At 35.7% G+C, this 10,617-nt stretch overlaps 2 long non-coding RNA genes across 2 annotated transcripts; both read right to left on the reverse strand.

Moving 5' to 3' along the window:
- Positions 1–1,413: 1,413 nt before the first annotated feature.
- Positions 1,414–3,979, reverse strand: LOC9271110 (uncharacterized). The gene is made up of 4 exons (XR_001548153.3): positions 3,843–3,979; positions 3,640–3,735; positions 1,802–1,912; positions 1,414–1,710 (listed from the first exon to the last, which is right to left on the reverse strand). It is a non-coding gene; the product is annotated as an uncharacterized lncRNA (long non-coding RNA).
- A 4,728-nt stretch (positions 3,980–8,707) lies between these two features.
- Positions 8,708–10,285, reverse strand: LOC107276180 (uncharacterized). Its single transcript, XR_001548148.3, has 4 exons — positions 10,160–10,285; positions 9,975–10,040; positions 9,126–9,219; positions 8,708–9,018 (listed from the first exon to the last, which is right to left on the reverse strand). It is a non-coding gene; the product is annotated as an uncharacterized lncRNA (long non-coding RNA).
- Between the last annotated feature and the right edge of the window lie 332 nt (positions 10,286–10,617).

Below are 10,617 nucleotides of genomic sequence, written 5' to 3' on the forward strand. Positions count from 1 at the left end.
AGTTTTTTTAGTGTTCTCATTGTTGTTTGATTGTTGGTCTATGTTCAAATTATGTATTTCCAATTTCATATAGCAAAATATGAGTAATGTAGATCCTGATTTTCTTATTTAGTTATAAATAAAACTAAACAAAAGAACATTTCAAACAAATTTAAAATGGGTGTTATTTGGTTGCCATGCAAAGAAGAAATATCTATTCAAATTATGTATTTAATTTTTTTATACAGGAAAATATGGGTAATATGGATATGAATTTATTTATAGATCTAATTATAAAAACAACAGTTCAAATACATTAAAAATTATATATAATTATGATCATTTAGCTATCTAAGTATTCATTATTGTTCTTTTAAATTATAAGTCAAAAATATATCATTTAATAATTTATAGAAGCATCAAATCATTAATCATCCTTTGTTTTTTAATATATCTAATGGCCCATCATTTTAAGTTATATATAATTATTAATTTATCCAATGTACTAAAATAATGGATCACCGAGAGCTTATAGAATGTGACAGATTAAAAACATTTATAGAATATTTAATGGACTTTTAGTATACAATAGATATAAAGGGACAAAGGAAGAGCTAGCTAGACCGAAATCAATCTGTGAGTTTTTTTTCCATAATTAAAAATAATTTTAGTTTTTGTTATTTTGGGGATAAACAAAGCAAAGGAACGGAGGACAGCATACTTACGTTGTAAGTTCTACGTGTGCATTCCACATAGAGGTGGAGACGGAGGGATGTTTTCTTTAACGGAGATCTAACCATATAAAATAATGAGTCCACTGATTTAAATGAAAATCGATAGTCATATTCTTTATTTTATTACGGTGCCATGTGGCGGTATGGAAGTGCTTATAGGGTCCTATGTGGCAATACGAGAGTGTTTGTAGGAAGTTTAATGGACTTTTCGTATATAATAGATTATCGGCGGTTTTGTTAAATAACCTCTTCTTATTATTACTATATGTACCTTTCAACAGTATATATGATATAGCCAACTACATGCATGACAAAAAAAAGTTTAAATCTAGAAATATAATACGATATACATGTGTATGATTATTTTTTATTTTCTTGAAAAAGTTTAAAAAATAGAAAAAAAAATCCTAAAACCAACTATAACATTGATACCACAGAAAACACAGCAGTTGAAATTGTCAATTTAATATTTTACGAGTATATTTTCACCTTTTGTTTTTGGCAAAATTTACTAAATTACATATCATGGAAGAAAGAAGCAACCAAGAACACAATATATATATATATATATATATATATATATATATATATATATATATATATATATATATATATATATATATATATATATAAACACATATACATATACATACATACATACAAAAATATGTACAAGAATGAATAAATTCATCAGCAGCTATTTACATAGGGTTGTCCAACTTTATTTATGTATGTGTATGACTCCTAAAAGAAATTAACATGTGCATAAGGGTCTGATACATCCTGATAAGGATGAGTACAAATTTTATTGAGTATACTATAATAAATGCATCTGTTGTCTAGAAATTTTTTTCATAACCTTTATTTGTAGCTCCTATATATTACACCTTTATTTATTCACACGAGCTTTGAGTAGTGAGCTTATATGCATATAGTCTTCAGCTAGCATCGGAGACAACTAGATGACCTCAATTTTATCGACGTGAATTCGTAGTGCCTGCAAAAATGAAAAATAATTTGCAAATAAGAAAGAAAAGTGTGCGCGTGCACACAAGAGCAAATGATGATTATGAGATGAAAAATGTTACCATTCGAAGTTCCATTATCGTGATTAGTTGAAGGGTTGAAAGGCAACTTGTTCTTTTTTGTGTTATCCCACGACTTCGGTGGTTCAACTGGCCTGACGAGAGCTCCATATGCTTCATTTTTTTAAGCAAAAACCGAATTAGTATTATTGCAAAGTAATACAAAACTAAAGCAAAATAACTCATACAAAGATGATTTGTAGAGACGTTCTTTCTAGTACTATATACTATAGATCCATTTTGAAAATACTTTGTAATCCGTAGAATGTCTCATAAGTGCAATCTAATGAATTTTCTCTAAAAACAACATTTTTTAATTTGCTCAATACCATAAAAAAAAACACAGAATTGGACACAGTACGATTGTATTTGTCATTGACATATGGGTCCAGGCCCTACATGTCATCTTCACATACGATTTTATTTTGCAACTAGTGTATATATCTCTGCAGTGGTGTTTCCCAAATTTTCTTCTTTTTTACGTCTATAAATGAAGAGGCATTTCCATAATGCCATTCTTAATTATTATGTGCCTGATGTTACTTGTATCTTGTTTCTTAGCATAAATTAAGCACAAAATAAGTTTCTCTATGGAGTTGACGCCTACAGAAAATGTCTCTATATATGAGGCAAATTATAAAATGCTAAAAAGACGCATCTTCAAAAGAATTTAGCAAAATGTGCTAACTATCTCTAAGGTGAATCTAGGATAAAAGTATTCTAGGTGATTTTTAATGTCTCTAAAAGTCTCTATACAACAGAACAGCTGACTTTACATGCAATTATTAAATCATAAATCGCCTCTAGAAAAGTATCGCTAAGTAAGGTTTCTGTTATAGTTGGGGTTCAAACCCTGGTGTGCACGGACATGATTAAATGACACTGAGGTTGTGTTTAGTTTCACGCTAAAATTGGATGTTTGAAGAAAAAAGTTCAAAAATTTATATGTGTAGGAAAGTTTTGATGTGATGAAAAAGTTGGAAGTTTAAATAAAAAGATGGGAACTAAACTCGGCCTGAGTTGATACTCTGGCTGGAAGTTATAGTCACATCATTCAAAACTTTTTATGCTAACCTTATCTATGGAAGTTATATGTATAATAATTTAGTTATGGGATGCTAGCCCTAGGGCCAAAAAGTTTCCAATAATCCCTCAGTTTAGACATTTGATATTATAATTATTTTGGTATGATAATTAAGTGTATTTAAAATACTTGAATATTAGGAGAAAAATGGAAACTAAGCCTTGTAATGTTGGGATCTGTTTCAACTGCTGTTATCCATCAGAAAGCTTATGTGTTTGGCCTTAAATGTGGCCATTGTCAACAGATTTTCAAAATGGAGAAATTATGCCTTATATTAGTGCAATTCTCGCTATGATCAGCTCGATAAAATTATCTCGTGATCTTTATTTATATATGTTGGCGGCCTTGTCTTTGTTGCTTGCACAGAATCATTTATATTTAATAATATTACTCGACTAACATGAAGAAACCCTCCATAAGCACTTGCGAAATATTTCCGGGCCACGAAAACAACACAAGCAAAAGAAACATGATTTATATACATTCAAACTTAACATTAATTGGTGTAAAAAAAACTTAACATTAATTTGAAAAAAATTAAACTGAAGGGTGAATTAATTGCCGATGTTTTTATATGACCAGATAATTAATTAGATTGATCACTAAATCAAAGAACCAGGGGCAAATCCACGTAGAGGCCATGTGATGCACAGGACACATGATAAAACTTTGAAATACTATTAACGTTAGCTCATGCTAGGTATGTAAATACTGTATTATATCCGTAATACATAGTTATAGATACCCGGTAACTAACCAGGATCAGTTGTCGTTTGCTGGCCATTCTTCTGAGGTTGATACTCTTTGCGTGGTCTGTTGCCACCCATCTTAAGCTTAATCTCAGGACTAAGTCCTGCATGCATGAACAATATACACACACATATATATATAGGCATGATTAGAGAGCAAATGCTTGCAAACACAACATATATATGCACATAAGTTTGGAAGATAATATACCCGATGCCATGTATTTTTTCTGATCGGCCATTTTGCAGTTAGGGATCTCAGTGGAGAAAACCTCAATCAATTAAATCGTTAATTGATAAGGTGTTCGTGTGAGTTTTCTGCTAGCTAGCTTTTTGGAGCTGTGTCATTTTGGGCTATGTATATGAGCGCCTTATATAGGCAAAGTATCCCAAAACCCTACGGTAATTCACGATCAATGTTCTTATGAAATACGCTGGAATAGTCATGGAAGATGGTGATGCTCTCTTGTGTCTGTCCCTTGTTTGAACCCATCTTACATAACTTACTATTAATATTTCAACCCCAGATGTATATATATTTAAGAAGACAGATAATCAAGTAGTGTTTGTGTCTGTCCCTTGTTTGAACCCATCTTACATAACTTGCTATTAATATTTCATCCCCAGATATATATTTAAGAAGACAGATAATCAAGTAGTGGTATTGCATACATATGTTTTTATATTGTAACCTATACATAAGTTGGTTTGTGTTAGCTTGTTAGCTCTTGAGGCATTCAGGGATTTGTTCAGGCATGGAAAGGCATTCAGGGATTTGTTCAGGCATGGAAAGGCATGCATCATGTATGCCTTTCCATACGCATATAGTGCAATGTATTTGAATATCAAGTAATTCTCAATAGGAATTATTTGTACAGCCATGGCTATGACAATGTAAATTACCGGCTAAACTATTTGATTGACTGGACTGGTTTCGCGTTCTTCATCTAACTACCCTTGAATTTTTTGTACAGGAGGTTAATTTACTGAGCGATCTCTCGACCATCCTGAAGAATATGAGGTATTTTCCTGCGTTATTCCTGTCTTTGATTCAGTTCAAGCCGTACGTAGGCAGAGCTCGTCGATCGATCAACCGCCCTGGCTACAAATTTAACTAAAACTTGGACTCATTAATTCATTCAGACATGCTAATATATAGTATATATATATACACATGAAGACGAATAGATCGGCAGCAGGCATGTGCATGATTTGTTCCTGAATGCGCGTAGTTGTTGCAGAGTGCAAACAATGCAGAACTTCTAATCAGAGATTGCAATTTCGGAACGAATTTTTGAAATTTCGCTCCTTACCGGCAAGCATATATATCTCGCCCGGAAATTTCTTTTTTCTTTTTAATTTTTTGTGAATTTGATCAAAATTTCTTAAATTGATTCAAGATATGTTAAACTTCCAAGTAATATCTGTCAAAAAGTACCGAAATTAAATTTTGCTAGAAAACGAAATAGTAAAACCCTGCTTCCAACTTGATTTCAGTTGCAACTGCAGGTAAATAATCTCTGATGGTTACGTTCTTGGCAAAAATCTTCATATGCTCGCTGCAGGTGCAGGCTATAAATCTAGATGGCCTCGTTGAAATTTCCAAGCTAGTGTAGTTAACTGTTGATGAGGTCGCCATTAATTTGCCTGGTCCAATATATGGCCGATTAATATAAGCTCAGTCGCCTACCGATCGAACCACTAATTTAACTCGATCGCTTGTCTTCAAGCATTGCCGTGAATTAAATTAAAGCGTGTGCCGATCTTCATATTGTTTCATCACTAATTTCTCGTCAATTTCTACGTCCTCGGACGTAACTCATGCACTGACCGGGTCAAAATTTCGAACTAGCTAGGTCGGTGCTTGTAATTTGACTTTTTAATTCCTTGCCAAGAAAGAAAAACTTGCCTCCTTCATTGTAAATTAGACGGGAGTGCATGCAAGCGTGTAAGGCTGTGTGGCCATTACAGGATATATAACAGTACTCTCTCTCTCTCTCTCTCTCTCTCTCTCTCTCTCTCTCTCTCTCTCTTACATTATAAGATGTTTAAAAAAATTCTTTAGTCATTTTTAAAAATTTGATCAAATTTATAAAAAAGCATAGCCATATTTTAAAAAAAAAACAAACGTACTATAAAATATTTATTCAATGTTAGACTTAATAAAACTAATTTAGTGTTGTAGATGTAAATTTTATTAAACTTAGAGAAATTTGACTTAGAGAAAAGCTAAAATATTTCATAATATGAAACAGAGAGAGAGAATTAAGTATGGTTCTAAATAATGATACGTAAGGACCGTGGTAACTTTTTGATCTGAACCAATTGGCAAAAAAATATTAACATAAAAATATAGTTAGTCAATTCTATTCAATAATGTCACAATTATGGCATCTTTAGAACGGAGGAAGTTTGCAGGAATTTAACTAATTAATTATTGTTAAAGTCTTAAAAAAATTGCTGCATTCCAATGAACCGTAAGACTGAACGCATGTTGTAGTGTGTAAAATACTACGTCATAGACACACACGATTAATTAGTCCAATTACAAAGTACATGATTATTTACTATTTCATTATTTGTCCACAAATATAAGATTCATAGTTTGAAATTTGTGATTCACAAATATAATTTGTTTTCCATTTTAGTCTTATTTAATGAAGGTGTCAGAGATGGGACTAGGGGCCCATCCCCTCGTCCTCCTCGGGATACCATGGGCCCCACTGAGACCAAAAAGATCTACATTTTCAAGGTACTAAGAAGATTTTACATGCAACCATCAACATCCTCACATTTATCATTAAATTCTCCATCATCGACATCTTCGAGAAGGTTGTCCAATTCAAGGTGTCGAAGATGTTATATTCATCATTACCTTCTCCATCATCGACATCTTTGATAAGGTTGTCCAATCCAACGAGGAACTCTACATTGGGCAACAGGGGTGGACACGTGTGCCCCGAGCACATGCTGGTCCCGAGCAAAGCTGCCACCTGAGAAGAAAACACAGATCGACCGACGATGGGCCCCCTACCCCGGGCTCTCCTCAGAGGACTCTATCCAACATAAATGCTTTGTTTAGCCCGTGCTTAGTATTAATCACATTGAAGAGTGAGTTAGGGTACAACTCACCCTGACCACGAGAGTCGTAGCGCCGCATGGCGCACTTTGCACGCCCATGTCGACCGAAGAAAAGGGGGGGGGGGGCTTAACGGCACACCCTCTGCAACTGGCTCGCAGGCCCACCTCGGCCCATCACAGAGGCTGACTGGTGGGTCTATCAGACCTGGGAGAAGACTTTCTTGCACCTTGCCTCACTTGTCAAACGGTGGGTGAAACCATCACATCTGGGCAGTTTGCTTGGAGGGACATTGACAAGAGTTAGCAACATACCCAAAGTAGTAAGAGTGGTCCCACCCCAACTCCATGCATGCAATTGTATTGTGGACTACCCTTCATGTATAATAGGAGGATCCATACCACCGTGAGAGGGGTTTGAGTTTTATAGTTCTCAACCACCTAGAAGTTAAGTGCGCACGGTTCATTGCCTTTGGACTTAGTTTTCTCTGTATTCCTCATTGTAAAACATCTCATCGATCCATAGTACACATCAAAGGAGTAGGGTATTACACATCAATGCGGCTCGAACCTGTATGCTCGACTGTGGTCATTGTTTTCTTCCACGATCAGTCCAGATCCCGAGCTCAAGCATAGCACCATGGCTGAACTTTTCTAGGGGGAGTGCCAAGCTTCCCCGCTCGAGGATTTCTATACTCCGACATAGGGGCATGTGATACTAAGCTATTTGCCTTTGATCCTTACTCTCTTCAAAAGAAAATCCATAGGTGGTTTATATTTGTGGACGGAGGAACACTATTACATAAATTATTTTTTTCGATGAGCACCCCAATAGGTTGTAGATTGGCCATAAGTGGCCGCATTTGCAAACATTGACCCCTATTTTCGTATACGGCTCCTTAAAAAGACCCATGAAAAAAAATTAATTTTTCCAAGCGGGCCTCTTAACTCACTCGCATTCAAAATCGCCCCTCTCATTTTTTATTCTCCCCTCCTTTCTCTCTCTCCACGCACTCTCCTCCCCATCTCTCTCTCTCTCTCTCTCCCACCGAAACTCCTCTCCCACTCCTTTCCTGGCCTCCTCTCCCCTCTCCTCCCTTCCGGTGGTGGCAACGGCGCCTTCCTCGTCTTCTCTCCCACACCTCGTCTCCCCTCTCCCCTCTCCCGATGATGGTGGAGGGCTCGGGTGGCGGGGGAGGGTGGAGGAAACACGCAAGGACGGAGGTGGCCGTCTCCCACACGAATCAGGCGCGGAAGCCTTCCCCACCCGGATCTTGGGGCGCCCCCCCCCCAATGGCCGATCTGACGGTAACTGCCCTCCCCCGCGACAACGATGACCTCGACGGCGACGACGATGGCCCAGGTGGCGGATCTAGGGTTTCTGGGGATTTATTTTGCGATTTTTTATTTTCGTAGATGGCCAGTTTAAGCACCACCTACATGGAAAAATAATAATTTTCACAGGCTTTTGGTGAGACGGGCCAGAGACCCGCATGCGAAAATCCATTTTGGTTGTTTGGAAAAATTGTTCCTATACTAGTGGGAATAGCTAGCAAATGCTTGAGTTTATTATACCTCCCCAAAGAATAAAATGCTAGGAAGTATAATTGGTCAAAACCATCCAGGTTGATTAAGGACAGCTCAAATCTTTTTGGACAATGGAGTAATTGACTAGATACCTTTTTTAATCAGAAAACATGATTAGACCAACTAATAATTGCACTTCGGACCATTTTCTGGTAACTAAATGCAAGAATTTATCTCATATGCAATTTTGTATGTGCTAAATGCATTATTTTAGATACTCATGAGTGATGGTCGCTCTTGGTTCTATGTACGTCTGCACAGACCCGTTACAGAAGAAATGGATATATTCTGAAAATTGAAGAGAGTACAAAATTATGTTTTCCTCCTCGGGCTGTCAAAAGAATTCAGCAATATGTGCTATATATGTACATTATTTTTCATTAACATGATGATTGTTATTGGAGATCTCAAAATAAGAATCCAACACTCCGAAGGTTCAATATATATCAACAATAATATGTGCTCTACATTATTTCCCATTAACTGGACTGATATGGAATGAACATATATTAACCAATGTATTATATACAGACCAAAATGCAATAAAAATAAAAAAATAAAATACTGTGGTGACCTTGACTACTAGTAAATTACATACTATATGCTCCGAAATGGATACACCAGTTACAGACAAATTAATGTAAATGCAGTAGACAATCCTGATATTCTACTTCATTGTGGCTTTGTGACCTTCTCTCTTGTATAAGCTCTTAATTAATTACCTGATGAAAAAAAAGCACATATGTTAATTGGTGCGTTTCTCACAAGCTGCAACGTAACGTAAATTTGTGTGAGCTGCAGGAGATGGACACCCGGTTAATTAGCTTACTTTTTTCCCTTGCCTCCACCCTGAACTTTATCGTTCTTCTTCGGAGCAGGTTTACTCGAAGCTTTCTTGGTCGGCGGCTGGTTAGATTTAGTTTCTGCATGGCGTACACAGCAAAAGAAATGTCTTACATCTCATATTGTGTATATGCATCCATGCAATAATACCATCACCATATATATTGATAATTAACTTACTGCTTTAGCTAGAATTTACTCTCACCTCACGGTTTATATATACACGCATGCATTCATAAGTTGTCTATGCATGGAGTTTTCAAAAAACATTTTGCAGAGCACACTGTACAAAAAGACTCGAACGAGTACATATATTTTCAGATTTCGTAGACAGAATAGAAGTGCTGCGACAATTAATTTGTTCAGTCTGAGAAAAAATCGATCGGGTCTGTCCATATAATATGAAAAAGAAGTAAATATTCTCAACGTTTTAATTTTTTTTGGCTTTCTCCTAAGTTAACCATTTCTAACGTTGACACTATTAGATTTAGATTTTAAGATTCATATGGTTTAAAAACATGCAAACTATATATTATGAAAATATTTCTCATCATAAATCTGAAAACATAAATCTTATGATGTTAAACCTGCAGATGAAATTTTAGAAACTAATTGTCAAAGTTAGATACAACAAGTAATTTGAAGTGGAGGATATAACACCGGAGATTTTTTTTTGGCCCAAAAGAAAAGCATAAAAGCAGAAAAAATAATTTGTATAAAATATATTATTTTGAAAGAAACCAGGCGATTAATTTTATTTTTTTTGAAAGAAACCAGGCGATAAGTTAATTGCCTGAATTTTTTCTCGAACGAGTTTTAAGCAGTAAGCACTAACCCGAATCTATCTTCAACACTTCACGTTCTTTGCCCCCACCTACAGAAGGCACGCGCTTACTACTTCCTGCATGAATAATACATACTATGGTTAATTAAACCAAATGCTGAAAGAAACTACTGAAGAACAAAATGAGTCTATGCGCATAAGCTTGGAAGCTCATGTGTATAGCTTCATATGTATACCCGTTGCCTGGGCGGGCATCTTGTTCCTCTTGCAGCTGGGATCTCCTTGAGAAAAAAAAAACTCAATCGATTGATTGAAAAATAAAGGAAAACTTTTTGCTAGAAGGATTGCCTTGGAGCTGTGACAGTTTTGTTTTCGTTTATGTATGTGCAATATATATAGGCGAGAGGTGAGTACGTATAACCTTAATCCTAAGTAATTACGATCAATGTGCATGGGAAAATACACTGGAATAGTCATGGAAGATGCAAATGCTTGTGTTCTTCTGTGTTTGCCATCTTTCTTAATTTTCATTAACATGTTTAGGAGAACTGGTATAAGTTGCATTTTCTTGTGATCGGGAGTAGCCGCGTTGTTATTAATTAATGCCATTGTAAACAGATCGACGTGTGGTTTATTTTGTGTTAGATAGCACTCGGGACAATCAGGAATTTCATAGCAGCTGGCTTGGAGAGAA

Source organism: Oryza sativa, chromosome 8, assembly GCF_034140825.1.
Source record: "Oryza sativa Japonica Group chromosome 8, ASM3414082v1".
Taxonomy (NCBI): domain Eukaryota; kingdom Viridiplantae; phylum Streptophyta; class Magnoliopsida; order Poales; family Poaceae; genus Oryza; species Oryza sativa.